This window comes from Eleutherodactylus coqui, chromosome 1 (genome assembly GCF_035609145.1).
Source record: "Eleutherodactylus coqui strain aEleCoq1 chromosome 1, aEleCoq1.hap1, whole genome shotgun sequence".
Lineage (NCBI taxonomy): Eukaryota > Metazoa > Chordata > Amphibia > Anura > Eleutherodactylidae > Eleutherodactylus > Eleutherodactylus coqui.
The window spans coordinates 186,457,249-186,479,909 of record NC_089837.1 but is presented as its reverse complement, the minus strand read 5'-3'; the positions used below and the strand labels follow the sequence as shown (position 1 = coordinate 186,479,909).

The 22,661-nt window shown below is 44.3% G+C and overlaps 1 protein-coding gene across 6 annotated transcripts in view; it reads right to left on the bottom strand.

The window, feature by feature from the left end:
* Positions 1–22,661, bottom strand: part of MYO6 (myosin VI) — a 262,780-nt gene that overhangs the window by 204,780 nt on the left and 35,339 nt on the right. Inside the window, exon 1 of one of the 6 annotated variants that reach the window (XM_066604757.1) lies at positions 18,980–18,997. The exons of the other annotated variants lie outside the window; for them this stretch is intronic. The gene's annotated coding sequence lies outside the window, so the exon portion shown is untranslated. Of the gene's footprint in view, positions 1–18,979; positions 18,998–22,661 lie in introns of those variants that run through there. 6 annotated transcript variants of the gene reach the window in all.

Below are 22,661 nucleotides of genomic sequence, written 5' to 3'. Positions count from 1 at the left end.
CATTTGTCCGCGATCACTTGCTGCAGGGTGTGATTGACCGGGAACATGGTCTTTCTCCTGGACCGGAGGCCGCCAAACATCTCATCTTGGATTGTCCTAGGCGGGTTATCCTCTTCAATTTGCATTGTTTCCCTCACCGCCTTGATGAGGTGCGCAATGTCGCTAGATGAGAAATAATATTTTTCTCATCTTTTATGGGAACTGGTGGGTCCTCTAACTCTCCTTCAGACGGGAGCTCCAGTGATTCACCGAAGAGTGAGCTCGCCGATTCGGTCTGCCTTGGCCTTTTAGGGACCCGTGACGGACCTGGCTGGGCCTGGGGAAGGGACGCCATGGAGGCTTGCAGTTCTTCCCTGATCATGCAGCGGATGTCAGATTTAAACGCCGCTTTTTCTTCTGCAAGTATTTTTCCCGTGTATTCCTCGCATAGGGTTTTTTTTTATAGCTCTCCTCGAGCCTTTTGCTGCAAAGGACGCATTTTTTCAATTTTTTTCTCGGGTCCGTTTTCTTTGGACCTTCCTTATCCATCTACCCATGCAAAGTGGGGGAGAGGGGAGAGAAAAAGGGAACATATATGCATCCGACTTGTACAAGTGACCATTTTGCGCATTTTGGCATATAGCCTACTTACAGTTGGTAGGGTATCAGTCTCTCCCTCACGTGCTGAGCTGTCGCAGGTAGACATACTCACATACACTGTCTGGCAGTCAGCAGGATCCTCCATGGAGCTTAGCCTGCTTATATGGGGAGGATTTTTGAATTTGGCGCCCATTTCCGGGTTCTCGCCAGTAGCCACGCCCCCTACGTTGAGCGCGTGACGTCACCACGCCGGATGACGTCACCGCTATGCACGCCGAGGACCAGGGAGGCCGCCGCTGCCGTTCCCCTGCCAGGAGGAACTATGCCATCGCGGCAGCGGCGGCCCGAACATGCTAACCACATGAGGGAGACCACCGCTGCTGAGGCGACTTACGGCTCCGCCGGCGGCGCAAGTCGGGGATGCAGGGACTCGTGAGTGTGCAGCCCCGACCTCTACCCCTCCAGGGGGAATCGCACAGCGTGCGGTAAGTTTTTCTTTCTTCTCTTCTTTTTCCGCAGCTTGCTTGGAGCTGCTCCTCTGTCCCACCGTAGGGACAGGAAGACACTAAAGCATGGTGGAAAGGGGAGGTGCTTTTAAACTCTTCCTGTCCCTACCTAGGTCAGAGGGCAATCTCCATACGTAATGGGGCCGTCGGGATGACGCTCTGGAAAAAGAGAATATACTTATTATGCATTTCAGGGTCGTAAATAAGTCTGAAATACATAAGTGGAACTGGAAAAAAATAATAAAAAGTAAAATATAGAATAAAAAGAAAGTATAACAATACATAATGTTACTGTGGGAAATCTCAACTGCAGGAGCCGAATCACGATGCCCACAATAGATGTCCTAAGTGCCCAAGCCAAGAGAGTTGCCAATCAGCTTCCTTACTTTCATCGAAGGAGACACATTTTTGTGCTCGATTGCCAAGTTTTACAAAACCTAAACATAACTGACCTACAAAGACTATGTACAATGCTTCAATTATTCATCTGTCCGGAGTGAGATAATGGACTTGTGAAAAGCAGGAGTAATTATAGCCCTAGCGTGCCATGTAACCTATGCAATGCCACACAACATGACCCGCGCAAAAGAGAAAAATCTACCTCTGGCGACTATATAACAGTGGTCTGAGAAGTAAATGGATTTTCAAGCCGGAATAGATGATTGTGGCATCAAGTTGCATCTTTGTTTCAGAAGACTCACTATATGAAGAAAAGAACAAATTGAGTAAATGCAGCCACTTACAGTATTTCACCAGACTGTTAGGACATTTATTTCGAGAATGGCATCTCTCCATAAATTACTTTCTGTGTTTTCCCTCCTTCTTAGCAAGAAGTTAGGAACAAATGGAAGGCAATATGACCGCAGGATCATACTAGATAGCGTTAGCTGACAATCTGTAATCACGGAGACACACGTCTGCAAGGACTTGTAACCTAGACTAATTTACTAGCGTGTTTTATTTCTTATTTTAGAGAACAGAAATCGACAAAAATAGTTTTTTTTACAATAAAATAAAATTTATAAAAAGTACTGGAAAAATGCATATCCTACGGATAATGGCGATCACGTGACCGGGGACTGCTCACCGCGGCCCCCAGTGACAGATCCAGGCGCTCTGCTACCTTTGGTAGATGGCAGCAAGGAGATTTTAAATTTCTTCTGCCCATCAGCAAAGTAGCAGATGCAAGCGAAGCCAGGGAAAGGTCCATGGATAAAGATCCCATCGAGCGACATCGTCTGAGGCCGTAGGTAAGTAGTTTCATTTCCCCTCACAGATCAGATCCATGAGGAAAGATGAAACTAACTTTTACATTTTTTTTTAACTTTTACACGATCACCATTATCCATTGGATAACGGCAATCACGTGACTGGGAAACGCTCATTGCAGCCTTCGGTGAAAGCTCCAGGCTCTTGGCTAAAATTTAGTAGCTGGCAGCAAGGAGATTTTAAATTTGCCGAGCAATTTCTGACTTCTGCGCGTGCGTCTGCCATTTTTGCAGGCACAAGACCAGGGAAAGGTCCTTGCAGGACAAGATCGTTGGGGGACATCGAGAAGCCTTAGGTAAGTAGTTTCATCACCCCTCACGGATCGGTTAGAAGAGATGAAACTAACTTTTTGAACTTTTTCTTTATGCTTTCACGTGATCGCCATTATCCGTTAAATAACGGCGATCATGTTATCGGGGACCGCGGCCCCTGGTGACAGTTCCAAGTTGTCAGCTACCTCCGGTATCTGATAGCAGGGAGCTGTCATAGACCCCGACCCCGGAGCTTTATTCACAGCCCTGTAGAATAAAGCCCATACACCCAGGACGGGAAAACAGGTACAGGTTGGTCACAAAGGTCTAAATGAAATTTGACTCTAAGATACTACCTTCCAATAGGCAGCACTGCAGACACATTATACATCATCTATTTGCATACTAAATTTCTCAGGGGACCATTGCGTGGCTTTTAAGTCTCCTCACACCAACTGGGAGAAACTATATCCTATCCAAAGCACATCACACGCCTCTCACCCAGCCTATTCTGCACTGATGAGGAGCAAGATACTTGTAACAGCTGTCTGTAGATGGTTATCTTTCCCTTTTCTTTGGCTTGTATCCTTAGTCATGTTACAAGACCTGATAGATGGTCAGACACTGACTAATGGGTGGCGCTACATCGGTAATATACACCATCTTCAATTTGCATCTTAAAATACTAAACACATGAGATTATCCAAGTCATACACAACATTTAAATGCTTAATTGTAAAAAGGAGAAAGTGATAGACTTTGGGTGCAACCCTTGTAATGTATTCCTACTCATCTCTATGTTCAGATCCCTGCTGTTTTAGCATTAATGTGCATGGGCCATTTAAAAAAAAAAGTCAACACAGCGGGCTTTAAAAGTCATTTAACCTAGCTACTCCCAAGAATCCGCCAATTCTTCTTCCCTGGGAGTACAGGAAATAAATATCCAGTATCCCTGCATTCTTTCTGCCTATTTCTGAAGAAGGGCCTGTGAGCTGTGAAACGCATTCTGCACGGTTTATCAATTAATTTAATGCACTTTACACTACTAGACGTGCGCCCACGGTCCACAATTTGCTTTACAATTAAAGGAGTTTTCCAGGGAGAATACTACTGATGACCTATCCTCAGGATAGGTCATCAATAGTTGATCAGCTGGGGTCTGTCGCTTAGGATCCCGACTGATCAGCCAATCGGGCACATGCTGTCAGCACTGCAAATACACAAAGGTTGGAGTGGAAACAAATGTAGTCTCCATGCCGATCTCTGTGTAGTGGCTGGCACTTATAACTGCAGGTACATCTGTCATAAAAATCAACGCAAGCTGTGCCTGCAGTTACAAGCGGCGGCCACTACACAGAGGTCGGCGCAGAGACTTCTGCTCCAACCGCTGTGTATTTGCAGCACTGACAGCTTGCACTGACAGCTTGCCTTTGTCTAGGCACTGATAACAGAGTGAAAGTTTTATGGTCCCTGAATTACTGTTGGGGGAGGGGGGGGGGTGGTCAGGGGTCGTCAGGCCAGGAATGCTACAAGAGGTACACAAACATTTTTAACTAGACACTGAGAAGTGAGTGAAAGTTTATGGTCCCTGAATTACTGTTGATGGGGGTTTTTCACCAGGCCAGCAGTCTTATCTGTGCTATAGATGTCTCATACCTGCCATTCAGCCATAAATCCTGGGGAATAATTTAACCCAGTATTCAGCGTGTCAAAAGTTATCAAATTTATATTCCCAAATTCTTCTATGGTTTTGTGACTTGAAACCACCCTTCAATATCAAAACTCTCATATCCTCTATGTCATGTCCATGGTTAGAAAAGTGCTTGGCCACAGGTAATTCTCTCTTTCTGTGATTAATTGTATGGCGATGAGATCTCATCCTGGCTTTCAGTCTTTGCCCTGTTTCTCCGACATAAAGGCCCCCAACAGGACTAAATTTACTGCACATGATCAGGTACACAACATTGGACGTGGAACATGTGAATGCCCCCGGGATCTTATAGTCCTGCTGTGTGTTGGGAATCCATATCCTGTCCGTGGTCAGTACATGTGAGCAGGTCTTGCATCTCCTTATATTACAGGGATAAGTTCCTTTTTGTGTGTCAGAGGGCAATGCACTCCTGATTATAAAGTTCCTCAAGTTAGGAGATGGCCTGTAACGCAGGAGCGGAGGGTCCGGAAATATGTTTTTAGTCAGTCATCCTTGTGTAGGGTATGGTGGAGTTTCTTCACAGTTTTCCTTAGTACCCCTAGCTGTGAATTGTAGTTCACTACTTGAGGTACATGATCATTTCCTTCCGTGTGTATTGAAGCAGTTGATTTCTGGGTATCCTGGTGGCTCTGTTGATTTGGTCATCAGTTGAGGTGGGATGGTAGCCCTGATTTATAAATCTTCTTTTGAGATGGTACAAATGTTCCTCTGTCTGTTGGGTTGGAGCAGATCCGGGTATACCTGATGGCCTGGCTGTAGACAATGGACTTTTTGATGTGTTTAGGGTGGAAGCTGTCCCATCTGAGGTATGTGGGCCGATCAATCAGTTTTCGGTATAGGGATGTCTGTATTGAGTTGTTTGAAATCTTTATAGTGGTGTCCAAAAAGTTGATTTCGGTATACGAGTAGCTTAATGTCAGGTTTATGGTGGGGTGGAATGCGTTGAATCTCTCATGGAAAAGGTATCATATCTACAAGATTACTTGGTTTCTCTTGCTGGGAACAATCACATTTTGCTCTACTGGCTAACACGGTACCAAACCTTTGTTTTCAGTTACCTATAGGGACAGTAATTGGACTGGCAGTACCCTACTAACTATTCTATCAGAATCACATCCTTAATAGGAAAAAAACGCAAGGCAACAGCGTATTTCGGCCTTTGAATTAGCTGCATATTCACAGACCAAAGTATCCATATGCCCGTGTGAGTGCACCCTAAGAGGTGCAATCGGAGGTGAAAATCCACTGATTAAAAAGGCCAATGAAAAAATAAAAATGTTTTGTGTCTTGTAATGCGACAACATAGAAAACTATTTTATTTGATATTTTAATTTCATATAACACACAAAAACCTCAGAATACTTCGTATCGCTATTATTGTGCTGATCCGATGAATAAAATCATTATGTTTTTTACCGCATGGTGAATGTCAATAGAACAAAATCCAAAAAACAAATGGTGGAATTTCTAGTTTGTTTTTTTTAACCATTCTTTCCTCATCCAAAAAGTTAAGAAATATTTTACAACACAATATATGTACCCCCCACCCCCCACCCACACACCCACCCACCCACACACAGCGAGATATCTATCTATCTATCTGGCACGTTCAAAACAACTATGGACAAGCTAAGAGAATAGCCTGGTCATTATAGGCTGGTCACTAACGGTGGCCTATGACTGTCTTCTGCCAGTGAGACACTAACCAATAACATGGGTTTTTCTTTAAAATAGGTTACTGAAAAGCACAGGTTAAAAATTAAATCTCCAAGATTTACTCAAGAGCAAGCCAACAGAGGAAAAAAAATCAGTCTAAACTCTAATCTGTAACATATGATACTTGTTCAAATCACTTCCTGAATAGTAAAGCTTTATCCTTTCCTACTATATCCCATGATATCATGTCTTTCATTAGTAACCCGTTTGGTAATAATGGCAATTATTTCAAAAACGCAAGAAAGTTTGGGATTACAGATAACTTGTAATAAACTAGTTAGGGGTCTATATCTGACATAACTAGGGCAAGTAGGATATTATTGTAAAATACGCATGATGCAAAGGAAGATATTTTTCCTCTCCACCTAGGGCATCATTTCCTTTTAATTCCACTTGGAGGTGTTCAAGAGGAAAAAAAACAAAAAAACTTTCCTTTTACTGTAATTTGCTGTATCACATTTAAAAGTTATGTTCATCTTCACAACCATTTTTACTTACTCAAACGCATCTAAAATGAAAAATGCAGTAAAATTACTAAAAAACTCCTATTTTGTGACTACAGACCGGTATTATTGTATCTTGTCACCACTGGAAGCTAGGGGTGGACCAGTTGTAGCAGTATATCACAGACCCCTGGCACGCCCCTAGCTTCTGATTGGCTTATGCTATGTGTGTTATAGTGTATGGATTCCTTCAATGTGGCTGACAGCCAGCACACAGCGGCGATGGACCTGGGGCCAGAGTAGTATGGCAAACGGAGCGTGCAGCACTACAGAGCCACAGAGGGATGAAGGTGTGAGGTGGCATCCAGACTGCAGAAGGCTGCGGCCAAAACGCTGCTGCGGACCACAGCACTTTTTTTTACAGCTGCAAACTTAAAGGTGGACAGAGGCTGGGGCATGGGAGCCCAGCCACATTACAGCCAACACACTTAGATAATCTGGATCGCCGAAGATCGTGAGTGCGGCAGTATAGCACCAGGTACACTGACAGCACAGCAGCGGCCAGCGTACAACTCGTGGGGGGTGGCTAAGTAACAGCAGTCGGCCACCCTAGACTGCAGCAGAAGCACATATCGCAGGACACACTCACAGCTCTTGGCCGCTGACTGGAGCGGCAGGGTAAGGGAAATGATGCCAGGGGACCTTGTCAGCGGCACCCCCCCCCCCCCCCCCCCCCCCCGCAAAAGATGTGCAGTTAGCTACTGCAAGCACGGGTAAGGAAGCTTCAATGCTGTGTGTGCTCAACATCCAATCCACTGGTGGGGGTGTGACCTGGCCCCTCCCCTAAAACCAACCCATGTCTCCACCGTTTTTCCGGTTGTGACAAGATACAATAATACCCTACAGACCTACACATTTCCAAAAAAAACCCAAACAACCTGTGTAGTCGGATCCTACAGTCACATTACCCTTCATCTGTTCCGCCTAGCAAAAGCAAGGAATAAGGCCTCATGTCCACGGGGAAAATCAGGCCCGCTCCGGATTCTCCATGGAGAATCTGCAGCGGGTCCCTCCTGCCCCGCGGACATGAGCACTGAAAATAAGAATAAATAAGAATAAACTTACCTCCCGCCCGCTCCGGATCCTTCCTTCGCTGCGGCGTCATCTTCTCTGCGTCGCGGCCGGATCTTCTTTCTTCGGCCCGGCGGATGCGCAGGATGACGTCGGTGACGTGCCCCGCGCATGCGCCGGCCCGTAGAAAAAAGATCCGGCCGCGACGGAGAGAAGATGGTGCCGCGGCGAAGAGAAGAAACGGAGCGGGTGAGTATATTCCGATTTTTGTCTCCGGACGGCTTCCATAGGCTTCAATAGAAGCCCGCGGGAGCCGTCCCCGCGGGAGACCCGCAAGAAAATGGAGCATGGTCCAGATTTTTTCATGCTCCATTTTTTTTAAAATCACTTTTATTGACTATCCGCGGGTATTTATCTACCCGCGGGTGGTCAATGCATCCCTATGGGATGCGGATCCGCGGGCAGGAGAAGAGTTAAAATCTGCTGCGGATTTTAATTCTTCTTTTGCCCGTGGACATGAGGCCTTAGAGACAGATGGGTGTATGACTGCAGGGTCAGACTACACAGGGGCTTGTTTGTAGTCTGTAACCACAGCGACACATAGATGATTACCTAAAATCTATGTTGCTGCATTTTCTATCATAGATGTATTGGAAAAAATTAAAAATTTGCGGTGAAGGAGTTTTCCGTTAAATGCTACCAGATGCTCCTTAGCAACATAGTGAAAACTTTCCAAATTAATGTGATTAAAAAAAGTTTCCCCATCTCTTGATGGAGTCTAAGGGCTCCCACACACTTGCGTTTTTTGTTAACGTGATTGTCAATGGGACTTTCCAATGTTAAAAACGCAACGCAACAAAAACGCAAGTTGCGCTGCATTGCGTTTTTAACATTAGAAAGACCCATTGACAATTGCGTTAACAAAAACCGCAAACGCAAGTGTGTGGGAGCCCCTAGGCTGCTCTCATAAGGTACTTTTTTCTGCGATTAGTGCGGCGTTCTGAGGGCCACGCTTATCACGGTATAACGCTCAAATTGTTTTTGCAATAGAGCCTCACAGACATGCGCTTGATTTTTGAGTGGAGTCTGTTCTATTTTTTTGCGTTTAGCGCACTCCATCAATGATGGGGTGTGCTAAAACGCCGCTATCGGCTGCAGGCGACAACTGATTTAAAATCATGGCAAAGCATTGCGATTGAAATCATGGCATTTTGCAGCGCTACTGTGTGAGAGTGGCCTGACTCCAGATCCCTGCACAGTGATGCAGTGCTAAACCTACTCACAGGCTCTGTGGGGTCCCGACAGTCCAATCCCACTAATGAGAAAGGGATATCTGACCATTAAGTTATCACTTTATATGATGGGAACACTAAGACCAGGCTCACACAACCGGATTGGATAACCTGTGTATGGTCACCTAGGTTCGCATGTGGTCATGCGCAGTACAGGTTAGTTTTTTGTTTGCATTTCCAGCACCATCGTTTAGTGATGACGCAGGTACCCACAGCCAATACGCAATGTTAATTGCGTATTGCCTGCAGGTCAAATGCCTCCATTGACCTCTTTTTGACAGTAAAAAATATTTTTAGGTCTGTGTACCTATTTATGCGTAATATTTAAATTCAACACCTCCAGTGCAGATTTCTAAACTGCAATGGAAACTGAGAAAGTAGGGGGGGGGGGGGGGAACTATTTCCATTAGAAAAAAAAAGGTATTACTTTGGAATACTTTCAGCCCGTCCTTATTTAGGTCATCTTTTTTACCATATTCAAGCTGAAGTTAACAAGAAAGGAGATGAAGTTCAGAAGTACAGTAGTAGAGTTTTGAAGACTGCGCCCAGGGGTAGACATAACCTGACTTGGGATACATGATCTATGAAAGATCATCTTACTATAACTGAGCTCCATCCTCACCGCTGAATCAACTAATTAAGTCAATTGGAAAGTGGACAGTTACAAGCTGAAAAAAGCAGATAGGATCACATCACCACACGAACCAAGACACAAGCATGTGAGAGCAAAACACTTAATACCAAATTATTTATCATAAGGAAGAATGTTCTAGAACTCTGACACCACCCACTACTACTTAAAGGAGTTGACCCTTAATTTAAAGTTAAATATCATACCTCTTAGTACATGTGGCAATTAACTGTTAATCTTCTTTTTTCGTAACAGGTGGTTTAGTAATCTATTCTTTATAAGAATTCTGCCCTGGCCACAGTGATAATCATCTCTCCATGCACTGACTTCCTGGTAGGCCTGTGATTGGCTGGTGTTTATACACAACAGCCAATCAGAGGAGGAAGAGCTGCAGGGGGAGGGAAAGAGCGGCAGCCTGAACCAATGATATAGAGGAGGTGTGTCTCAGATTACCTCAGACTCCCTGTAGACAAATAAGTCACAGCTCTGCCCTAATGGAGCTTCAGCTAAAAAGCAGTCAAGTGGCAAGAACTGAAGAAACTAAATAGCAAGTAGTAATCCCCTGTAGGTGCAGACTTAGGCCGGATTCACCCAAGTATACGCGTATTTGTGGAACGAACTATCCTTATTTATGCACAGGCATGTGCATTTGCTCATGTCAAAAATATATGCACCGATTGAAATAGCTAATTTGTCTAATGAGTTCTTTTTTCCATACAATTATACAGTGTTTCACGCATTTCCTAGCGTATTGTGTCCGTATTTGACTTCTATGGGGACTTTTGGTGCATAAATACACAGGAGAATAGAGCACGCAGCCTTATTTTTGCACAACCGCAATCTGAATGAACCCATTGAAACCAAAATTTGCATGCGCAAGTATGCACAAGTGAATCTGGCCTTACACCTATTATGCCCAGTGCTGGACAGAAGCAGCCATATTTAGTAGGCCAACCTATACTAAAGAAAGGCTCACTCAACTGCCCGTGTAAGAGAGGATCCAGGCGGTCCATCTACTGATACAGAACACATTAGGACACATTATTTTTTGCATGCCAGATTTCTCACATATAAAATTGCAATTATGGTACACATGCGTAAATTGCCACTTTTTGTAGTTCTACAATCAGCCCCGCCACTTAAAAAAAAAAAAATTGGTGGGGTGTAGCTGCATGTGGCCTGTCTCATTAACTATAATTTATGGTATAAATCATAGCTGAAAACCTATGCCAGCTCATAGCCCATATACGTTTCAGTCTGGCGTATGGAGGTCCAACAGATGTAGCAAATGCATTAACCCTTTCCAATCCACTGTCTGACGCCTTCCTACATTCTGATTGAAGCTTGTACAGCTCCAATGTCAGAAGACGTCCGACAGGATATTCTTACCGTCTATTGCCAGCCACTCCACTGTCGGAGCCTCTCTGGTGCACACACACTGGCTTTAGCCAGCAGATGGCACTGTTGTATAACAGCAAAAAGAGAAAGCCTTTTAGGAAACCTCAAATTCAAAATTGGATTGGAAAGGGTTAATAGGTTTGCACCAGTTTAAGTAAATGTGCCCCAATAGGTAAACATTTTTTAAGAGCGCGAATCAGAAGAACACCAGGAAGCACAGTAACAAGTACGTAACCGCCATATCTAAATGCAGCAGCATTGGGTGAATCGAGGAGTCATGTTGACGGTGGATGTGCCATCCCTCAGTGTGGATACCACTTTGGTGCAAGCTATATAGACTTGCACCCATTATATTGACTCTGTTGCTGCTTCATTACTTATCTTTGATAGACATAGGAGCATCATTTTAATGAGTGGAATTAAACCTTGCTAAATACAGCAATCTCTTGTAATCTCTTCACAATGGGCTCAAAATGAATTCTTTACTGTCCTCTTGAAAACAAGCAAATCACAAGCAAAGGCGAAGGGTGCTTTCAGACGAAACGATTATCGTTCAAATGATAATCGCTCAGTATAAACACGAGCCACCGACTGAACGATAGGCGTTGGCTTTTTGCTCGTTGTTACTTTTATGTAGGCATACAAACATCTGTGGCTCATTCATTTATTCAGTTTAAACAGCGCCCATTCAGTCCTTCTCATTCACCTAGGTAGCGAATATAAAACACTGAGCGATTTTACGTTTGAAGGAGCCAACGATGTATCAGTCTATATAAACAGAGCGCACAAGCTGCGTTGTTTCAGAGTAAAACACAGTTTAGAGTTGACTCAGAACAGAGTCTCAAGTCAAAGAGGTGGGCCGCCCGCATTATATTGACTGACCGCGCTCTCCCTATACACAAGGGACTGCCTGCTCAGGGTGGACTGAAAATAGACACTCTGCGTGTGAGCGGTAACTTCTCAGGGACACAGCGCTGGACCGGGTGAGTATCAAACATCGCTTCCTGGACTTCCTGTTCCCTGATCTTCAAGCCCCATAACACAGTTAATGGGGCTCGAAGGTCATGACAGGTTCCCTTTAAACAGTGTATTTATGCAACTGGACTTTTAATTCTCTAGTTCTAACTTTTTGCAAATATGACACTTCTCTGCAATGATGCAAGAAATTACCAGTGACACATTCTCCACATAAGCAGGGATTTCATATTATATATGCTTAGCTCCAATTATATGTTCTTTGCCGCTGCCCTTTCGGCAGTCACAGTCATTTGTAACCAGTATGTCCTCTCATCTTTTTATACACACATGAAATATGGCTCGTTCAGTTGAACACTGGCTTTTCACAGCAATTACAGGCTTTATGTTGCTTGTGCGAGAGTGAACATAAGTACAGAGTTGAAACCCTGAAGAATATGTGATTATTCTCCCAATGCCTCAAGTAGATATTATGTTAAACACCGCTAGCTAATTGAAATAGTTTTCTTTGAAAAACACAGAAAAGGAACTTTGACATACACAAAAAGTTTTGGGTAATTTATTGAATTTCTAAATAAACTGCAACATATACGGTTAGGCTGAGAGTGGCGACATTGTACGGAATAGAAAGCACTCGCTGGCGCCATTTCTGGGGGGGGGGGGAGGTCTAATCTTGTATAAAAAAACACTCAGGGCTAAACTGTTACAATGTGCTGTGCCTGCTACAGAGGGGAAAGGGGTGCATGGTAGACGAATTAAAGATCAATCACTAATAAAAATGAAATAATGTAAGGCTGGGTTCACACGGGGTGGATTTGCCACGGAAATTCTGTGCGGAATTTCGCCGCGGCAAATCCGCATGCGGCCGCTAAACCCGGGATTAGCCAGCCATGTGGACGAGATTTCTCAGAAATTGCCGAACGCAGCATGTCTATTCCCCCCCCCCCCGCTGCGGCCGTGCTCTCCTCTATGGGAGCGCCGACCGCAGCGGAAGAACGAGCAGCCGGGCTGCTTCAAAGCCGCCGCGGCTTTTTCCGTGGTGGTTCTCCCAGCGGAAATGTTGCGGTTTTTGCTGCAGCCAAACAGCAACATTTCCGTTGGGAATCCGCCCTGTGTGACCGTGGCCTTAATAATAAACATTTCTACTGCCAAGCCACAGCAGTTGAACAAAAATAGCGAAAGCGCCAGATCTGACATTTGATGGTCATAAACGGTGCCCGATGTACCCCATGACTATAATGGGGCCTGTTGGGCTTCAGGAGTGCCACCCGACATTTTTTTAATGCAACATGCTGCTCTATTTCATTTGGGACCTTGTGACAGATCCGCAGCGGAGCCTCTGACGACGCAGATGTGAACACAGTGTAATATAGGTTCCCTGGGTTCTCTGTAACCCTTCTGTATAAGCACATGCTTGACTGGTAAGCACTAGCAGAAAGTAGGCATTTAAACTGAACAATATACCGATACACTCTGGTTTTCTCGAAAATGATTTGAGTTCCATCAGTCGGAGTTCGCCTGTTTCCCAGCTTTATTCCAAAAACTTGTTAAGCAGCTTCACAGAAGAAAGCAAGCTTTCCATTACATGTGCTGTGCGGTATTCCTCTGGATTGCTTTCTTCACTTCGATTACAACTCAAGCAAGTATAAAGGAAAGGACAACTTCATCTGATAGTTATACAAGAGGTAGAAGCTACGGCCCCAGTTTCACGCCTGCTGCCAAATTACAATGCCTTAAAGTGGTACACACACAGCAAGGCTGTGCCGCAGTTTTACCGCGTGATGCCAGGAATCAACGGTTAGGATAGAAACTGCAGCAAACCGCAATTGGTTCCCAGCCGTGTTACAAAAAGCAGGGCACAACCGTAATCTGCGAATACATCCATGGAGAACAACCTGTAAAAGGAAAAATATACTGCATATATCATGTATATACACACAGTACATAGATGGGGGTGGCCAAAATTATGCACTTTTTTTTTTTTGGAGGGGGGGTTTAAATCCAAATGTCTTCTTTAACCAAATAAAAGTGTTTAAATATTACTTGAAATAAAATGTAATGTTGCATTCAATACAAATTTTTTTTTTAAATATCTGCAGTATGAAGGTGGTTATGCTGCAAATAATCAGGATCACTCTTCACTACAATCTGATATCTACCAGTATTCAGTAGGGTAGGTTTAAGCAGGCTTTGAAGTGGAGGCAAAAAATAGCTTAAATTAATCGCCTTTTATTTGATGGACAATTCATTCACACAAAGATTTTCAAACAGTTGACAAATATCATGTTAAAAGGGGTTTCCAGTTGTAAACTATTAATGGACTATCAATAGTAGATCAGCGGGGCTTAGCCACATGGGATCCCAGCCGATCACCTCCTATTTCTGGGCTAATGCACGATTTTTGCAGAAAGCAGATAGCTCCGTTCTCACTGCAGTGGCCAGGCTTGAAATTGCAGCAAAGTTCTCATTTATTGTAATGCCTGCAATACCAAGCCTGGCCACTGCAAAAATCAGCTTAGTGCATGAGCTCGCTAGTCCTACAAACAGCTGATTGACAGGGTTCCCAGGTGATGAACCCCACTGAGCAACTACTGATGACCTATCCTGAGGATAGACCATCAAGGGTTAACAACTAGAGAACCCCTTCAAGGCTGTGAGAATCAGTTTTCAGCAGTCAAAGAAAATTAAATTGCAGATAATAAATACCGCTAGGGCAGCAAATGATTGGATACCCACAAAAAAGCTGATTTGTTGCATTACACGAGCTAGGGTTTTGCTGAAACTGTCCTTTTTTTAGCCCCTTAAGACCTTGATTTTCCCATACCACCATTACCTTGGGAAAGAAAAGAATGCCTGGATATCTTTTACTCATGTAATTAGGAATATTTGTGGGAAGATCACACCATTTTCTAATTTGTCTCCAAGCAGCTTTCGTGTCTAAAGTCAGCATCATACTCTTGGCTGATATGATGTCCCTTGGGCCAGGCTCCCTGCAGATGTTTTGGGTCACCAGACATCCTTAGTTCCACCGCAGCCACTTTCTGCTAAGTGGCATGCTGACTTGTGCTGTGATCATGGAGAGTAGCCGCTGCGGATGTCAGGACACAGAGTAGCCCTGCAGCATGCAAGTGCATAGCAACAGACCATTAATATAGAATCAGGATATGAGTTGTGTGACAGCAGCTGTGTGATAATCACCCATAACGGTCTATGTTTCCCCGTAGACAGTTTCTGTAGTATTCATACAACATCACCCAGACGGAGATCGACTGGGAACTTCACACAAACACATAAGGCCTCCTGCACGCGGGCAGGTCGGACCCCGCATGCGGAATTCCCGTAGCGGAGTTCGACCCTGCGTGGCCGCCTGCACACAGGTGGGTTAGACACTGCATGGCGATGCCGCGACCACCTCTGTTGCGAATATAAGCTCGACCCTGAAAATAAGCCCAGGCTATACTACTTGAAGAAACAAAATACTCACCTAGCAGTTGCTGTTCGGATCCCTCCCACTGGGCTGTGGCGCTCCAGCAGGCTTCCATGCAGTCCTCAATGCCGACGGAGCATCTCTTGCTGGCGACGGGGCTTATATACCCCGCCTCCAGCAAGCGATGGCTGTGATTGGGTCAGGAGCACCGCCTGAGCCAATTAGAGCCAGGCGCTCGATCACAGCCATTAATTGAATGATATTAAATGGCTGTGATTGGTTCATCGAGCACCGGCTTTCATTGGCTGAGGCGGTGCTCCTAAACCAATGTGGGCAATCACTTGCTGGAGACGGGGTATTCAAGTCCAGTCACCAGTAAGAAATGCTTCATCGGCATTGGGGACTACACGGAAGGCTGCCGTGTGCCGTGCCAAGTGGGAGGGACCCAAATGGCAACTGCTAGGTGTGTACAAGACACCCCCTGAAAATAGGACCTTTACCGAGTCCTTTAGTGGACATTTCTGACATTGTACTACAGCAATATGTAGGTTAAAGTATAGTTTTTAGATAAACCAGAAACAACTGTTAATACTGGGTGAGGAACAGCCAAACTGCTATAAAGGTGAGGTTGTGGAAAACAGTTTCATGTCACAGGTCATACACCAAGACAAGACTGAGCACAGCAACAAGACATAAGGTATCTCCTAAGCATACTGGAGTTTCAAGATATACTGTTCCAAGTTCTTTTGAAGAAGTACAAAGAAACAGGCAACGTTGAGGATCGTAGACACAGTGGTCGGCCAAGGAAATTTAATACAGCACATGAACATGCATCATGCTTTCTTCCCTTTGAACTCTGAAGATGTCCAGCACATCAGCTTAGAACTAGCAGAAACCAATAGGACGCAGGTATACCCAAGGCCAAGCAACTTAACTATGCACAAACACACCTGAACTGGGGTGCAGAAAAATGGCAGCAGGTGCTCTGGACTGATGTGTCAATATTTGAAATTTGTGACTATGACAGGAGGCAGTTTGTTCTCTGCAGGGCTGGAAAGCAATATTATGATTGCAAGTTTGGGGCTGCATTTCAACAAATGGAGCTGGGGATTTGGTCATGATTAAAGGGGTTGTCTCGCGGCAAACATCAAAATTTTACATTACCCCATTCCCCGTCACCCCCTGGCATAAAATAGCAATTTAAAGCGGTTTTTAAACCGCTTGCTACTCACCGATCCGACGAAATATGGAGTTATAAAAATCTTCTCCCTAAGATGGCCGCCGGTCCTTTCCCAGGGATGCACTGCGGTTTTCTCCCATGGTGCACCGCGGGTCTTCTCCCATGATGCACCATGGGCTCTGTGCGATCCATTGCTGATTCCAGCCTCCTGATTGGCTGGAATCGGCACACGTGACGGGCGGAGCTACAATGACGACACGGTGACCAGCTCTCCGGCACGAGCGGCCCCATTCACCAGCCAGAAGCACGGACTGCGCAAGCGCGTCTAAAAACGCCAGAAGACATCAGAATTAGATGGCACCATGGCGACGGGGACGCTAGCAACGGAGCAGGTAAGTGAATAACTTCTGTATGGCTCATAATTAATGCACGATGTATATTACAAAGTGCATTAATATGGCCAAACAGAAGTGTACAACCCCACTTGCTGCCGCGAGACCTCCCCTTTAAAGGTGTCCTCAATGCTGAGAAATACAGGAAGGCATTTATCCATCATGCAATATCCTCAAGAAGATCCCAGACAATGACCCCAAACATACAGCCAATGTCATAAAGATCTATCTATCTTCAGTGTAAAGAAGAACAAGGAGTCCTGGAAGTGATGATAAGACCCCTACAGACCTCTGATCTCAACATCACAGAGTCTGCCTGGGATTACATGAAGAGTCAGTAGGGTCTGAGCAGCCTACATCCACAGAAGGTCTGTGGTTAGTTCTCCAATACGTTTGGTCGAGAGTGGTCACACCAAATACTGATTTGATTTAGATTTCTCTTTCGTTCATTTACTTTGCATTTTGTTAATTGACAAAAATAATTAACACTTAGAATTTTGAAAGCATTCTTACTTTGCAGCATTTTTTTCCACACCTGACCACTTTCACACATGCGCTTTTTGCCGCGGTAATCACAGTATAATGCTCCCATTGATTTCAATGAGGCCTTGCAGATATGCGCTCGATCGTGGCATTTTCTAATACTGTGATTTTCAAGCGCTGTCTGTTCCATTTTACAGCATCTCACCACCCATCACAATGATAGGGTGCGCTAAAGCCCGCTATCAGGCGCAGGAACTTGCATCCAAAAATGAAAGTAAAATAGTGGCAAAACGCTGTGATCGAAATTGCGGCATTATGCCGATAGCATGCGTGAGAGTGGCCTATGGCCGCTTGCACATGGCAGAGCGGGATTCCGCATGCAGGAGCCCGCAGCAGAATCAGTCTTTTGCGTGGTATTGTATTTATAAATATAACTTTAGATATAACTATAAGATGCTTGTACAATCATAGACTGATAAACCGCCCATAAACAAGCACTGATTAAAATATAGTCAATTGACACTCATTTTCTTCCTTTTTCTTACAAATCACAAGTAAGCAGAATATATAATGGCAAACTAAAATAAAATTGGTACAGCGTTCGCTAGTAGAAACAAAATGGCGTAAAGTACAACCAGACTTGTTCCAGATCTGTTTACACCATTTTAAAAGGACATTTTCTATCAGGCCTACCATTCCACTCCAGTTTGGCATATTTTCTTGGAGAAATCTATGGGAAGGTTACAGTATAAACTAGTCCACTTTCTTCTGTATACGAACAGGTCCATCTGATACAGAGGCCAAAATAGCTGTAAACCTAATTGAAGTCCAATTACTATGAGAGCTGTTGGAAAAAAGCAGATTATTATTGCTAGATGCAATAAGGAACTTGTCTTAACAGATACAGGATTTCCCTTTAGAATTACAACCATCCAAACTGCTAGTCACTGTTCTGTAATGATCTGTGCCCATGTGGTCTCCGTGGGATTGATCCGGCAGTAGGACGTTAAGATGGATAATGAACCAGGGAATTTATGAATGATGTCACGATCTATACTTATTAAACCTCCAATCCTGACTATGGCATGTAAACTGTCAGCCGGATGGTGCTGAACCACCATCGGCACCCAATGTACGGTGCCAATGGTTGGCATGGTAAACCTGAGACTAACGATGGCTCCCACGGCTGCCATTTATTTATCCATACTTAAGTATTGCTGTGGTATGGTTGATTGCAAATTCAAGTCCCCTAAGGAAAAAAAGTAAAACTTGAGTCCAATAAATGTTACCAATTTTTAAAAAAATGTAAAAAAAAAATAAATTAAGAATTCAAAAAACTCCCTATTTCTCATAAAATCATCTAAACCATACGACAAAAAAATTGCTGCATCCGTAAAAGCTTGTACTAAGTATTGCATTACTTATTCATCTCGCAGAGTGAATACAGAAAAGAAACACACACATACTACCAGATTTGTATTCTTTTGATCACCCAGTCTCCCAATAAAAACATTGAATAAAAAGGGATCATAAAATCAAACACATGTAAAAATGGTAACAATAATGCCTCCTGCCCACGGCCGGGTTGGATTCCGCCTGTGAAATATATCGCAGCGGAATCAGACCCGGGTGCCCCATAGAGATCCTATACTAACCTCTCCAGATCCGCTGTGAGTGTCTCGCCTGGTGAATCGGCACACAAACAGTGCAGCAAATGACGCGCTGGTGCTGGGCTGTGACGCAGATTCTCGTGGTACTTCCGTCTGTGCGATTTTCTGCACCGAAAAGAACATGCTGTCACTCTCCCCCACAAGCAGAAAATCACAGTTGATTTCCGCATGTGGGCAGGGGAGAATCATTTACCACAGCATGTCTATGGACGAACATTGCTGTGGAATTGGCGGCGGGTGTCTGACCGGGAATTCCGCAGCGATAATCCTTCTGTGGATCTTCTAAAAACCACAGCATGGCCCAAAGTAAAACTATCCTGTCACACCCCCCAACCCCTCCTCATTGAAGGTTTACAAACAGGTTATAGGGCTCTAAATATGCCAAAAAAACATATTTACAAATAAAAGGCTTTTTTTTTCCAGGGTCGTAAAACAAAAAAAAGAAGAATCAAACACAGCATCATAATGGTACCGACAGGCAGAATAAAATCAACGTGTCATTTGTACTGCACCATGGGCCACCCCAAAAGCAAACCCCCCTGAAAATATTTTCCATTTCGCCACATTTAAAAGTTTTCCAATATATTACATGGTGCATTTTAATGGTATCGGTAAAAAAATACAACTCGACCCACAAAAAACAAGCCCTCATGTGGCTACGTACACAGAAAAATGAAGTTACAGCTATTGTAATGCGAGGATGACAGAAATTAAAATAAAACCCCCCAGAAATTACTAAGAGTTAAACAGTCACTTCAGCTAAGACATATTTTTCCATGACTGCATCCCTCACCTGATTGCCTGTCACACTCTGAATGTTTTCTATGTACCGTATATTGTACTGATTTGCATGCAGTGCAGCCTTTTATCTGATTACTTATCTTATTTCTCCATGCTTTCTCTATGTTGTGCTAGCACTCCCATGATACATCAGCACAACATCTTATGACCGACTAGAGGCAGTACCTTCTCCGCCTGCTGGGAGGGCAGTGCAATTATCATTAACTATAGTGTCAGGAGCATGAACAATCATCTTCTTCAATAGAATTGTGTAGTAGGAGCCTCTAATCATCAGCAGTAACTGTCAAAGGAGTTTGTCTCTCCTCTTTAAAGAGCCTGTGTGGTACAATCCATGCAGTTTCTTTATACAAGACATTGCCATGACTGAAAAAGTGACTTGTTAAGAGAGCAGAAAGGCAAGTACTTCTCAGGTGGTAACAAGGATCCATCCAAAGAAAAAAGTCCAGATGTTTCAGATAGAAAGGAATAACCAAACAAGACAATACTAACAGACTAATATAAGCTGGCGGCCTTGTTACATAATGAATGAGACATTTCAGATGAGTGGCCATTTAATGACCAAGATTCACATCCAACAGCCAGAGGCAGCCAGCAGATACCTCTTGGGGTACAGTCCTACGATGCAGTAACTGCATGCGGCCAAAACCACGCCCACGCACACCGGCCAATGGCAGCACAATCGTATTTCTATTGCTGAAGATTGGGTTGTCAATGGCATTGGGCAATCAAAACGTGAGACTTGTGCCCAAGTATTAGCCAGGCATTGGCTGGCGCAGGTGGGTGGGGTTTTGATCACATGCAGTTTGCCACATTGTAGAACTAGACCCTTATTGGCCATTCATCCGTAACATAAATATATAGGCAGAAGACAGATTTTGCATATTTTTCCAGCATATGTACATCGTCCTAAAGAAAAGTTACCAATGGTTGAGTGCAAGGGGTAGCACAGAAGGCACTTGGGCACAAGTCTCACGTTTTGATTGCCCCATGCCATTGACAACCCAATCTTCAGCAATAAAAATAAGCAGCTGGTCATCTAATGAGCACAATGACTAGTGTGTGGCTTCAGAAGGGCCCTCACTACTTGTCTTTGTGCGAGCACTAGCAGCACAATGCTCTGTTTGTGTACACATGAAAATCCCTCTTTATTCACAACAACACATGAAGAATGTCACGGCTGCTAAGAAAACACTTCCCAATTAACTATCTTTTCAGGAGGGCAATTTATGGTTAAACCTCACCCTATACAAAACAACCTAGAAAGCATATTATGCAAGAATAAGAAAAACTAAAGTAAAAATAAAGGAAACCTCTAGGCAAACACGAAAAACTGAAAATTCTGATTTTGCCAGATGAGGGTTTCGTTCACATCAGCATTCAGGGGTTCAGTTTTCCTCCTCCATTCAGACAGCAGGTGAAGGGCACCGCCTGGCCGAATGGATCGGTCTTACGATGGGACCGAACCGACCCCACTGACTATAATGGAGTCTGCTCGGTTTCCTTCCAGGCTTCCAAATTTTTACAGGATGAAATAGCGGTCCTGCATGCTACATTATTTCATCCTGATTCTGAACAGAATTCAGCGGCGGCGGTTTTGAGTAAGACCGCCAATGCGGATGTGATCGCGCCCTCAACCGTCTATTTTGGCAATAAGGACACAATGATTTTATGGGCATTCGTCTCCACTTATAACGTTTTAATTTTTCCACCAATGAAGGTGTATGAGGGCTTGCTTCTTGCACGGCAAACTGTAGTTTTTAATGATACCGTTTTGGGTATGTATAATGTTTTTGTAGCTTTAGGTGATTTTTTTTTATTGCGGACTGGTACAATCATGACAATACCAATTTTTTCTTTTTAGGTTTTTCCACTTTTGCACAATAAAAAGCCTATTTTGGAAATTATTAGTTTTTTTTTATCCTTCCAGTCAAAGTCCCATGAGGGCTCCTTCCCACGGACGGATTTCCGCCGCGTAATTCGCGGCGGAAATCCGCTGCGTTGCCCGCAGCTATTAGGTTCTATTGAAACCTAATAGCTCAGTGCTCATGGTGCGGAATTCCGCACCGTGAAATCTCCCGTCCTCACCCGCAGCATGCTCTATTTGCCGCGGGTGCACGCGTAAACGGCTTCCATTGCAGTCAATGGAAGCCGTCCGTCACGCTATCTTCCGCTGTAGCACAGCGGAAGATAGCGTGAAACCGCTTCCCCGCCTACCGCCGCCACATGACGTGGCCGGCATGTCATATGACGCAGTGGGCGTGTCATGTGACGCGGCCGGCGTGTCACATGACGCTGCGGCGCGTCACGCCGAAGCGTCTTGCGGGAGCGAGGACGCTGGATCCGCAGGTAAGTTTAGAGGTCTTTGGGGGGCGCCATGACGGAATTCCGCGGCGGAGCCCGTCACAGCCGTGTGCAGCCGGCCTAACACTTATTTTTCCATGGACTGAGCTCTGTAAGAAAAGAGCAAAAAGCATTTTGCATCCGTTATTTGGAGGGGGGATGGGGGGGAAATGGTTTTTCTTGTACAGAATAAATAGTGTGTTCAATTTATTGTTCAGGTCGCTTTGGATCCAGTGATACTAAACATGTGGGATTTAAAGAAAAAATATATACAAAGTGGGAAAGTGAGCAAAATAGGTTGGTGTTTTGTTTTTTTTTCTTTGGAGGGGGGTTATCTAGTAAACTAGAATAATAAAAAGATCTGATCACTATAAGGCCTTTTTTTGCATACAGTGCTATTTTGTTGCGGACCAAAAATGCCTTGTGTGATGCAGCTGCAGTGAACCTCTTTGCTAGCGACTTCTGGAGCTAAATGGCAAAATGTGGTCCAATTAGAGGCATCTTCTGCTCACTGATCTTCTCCAGT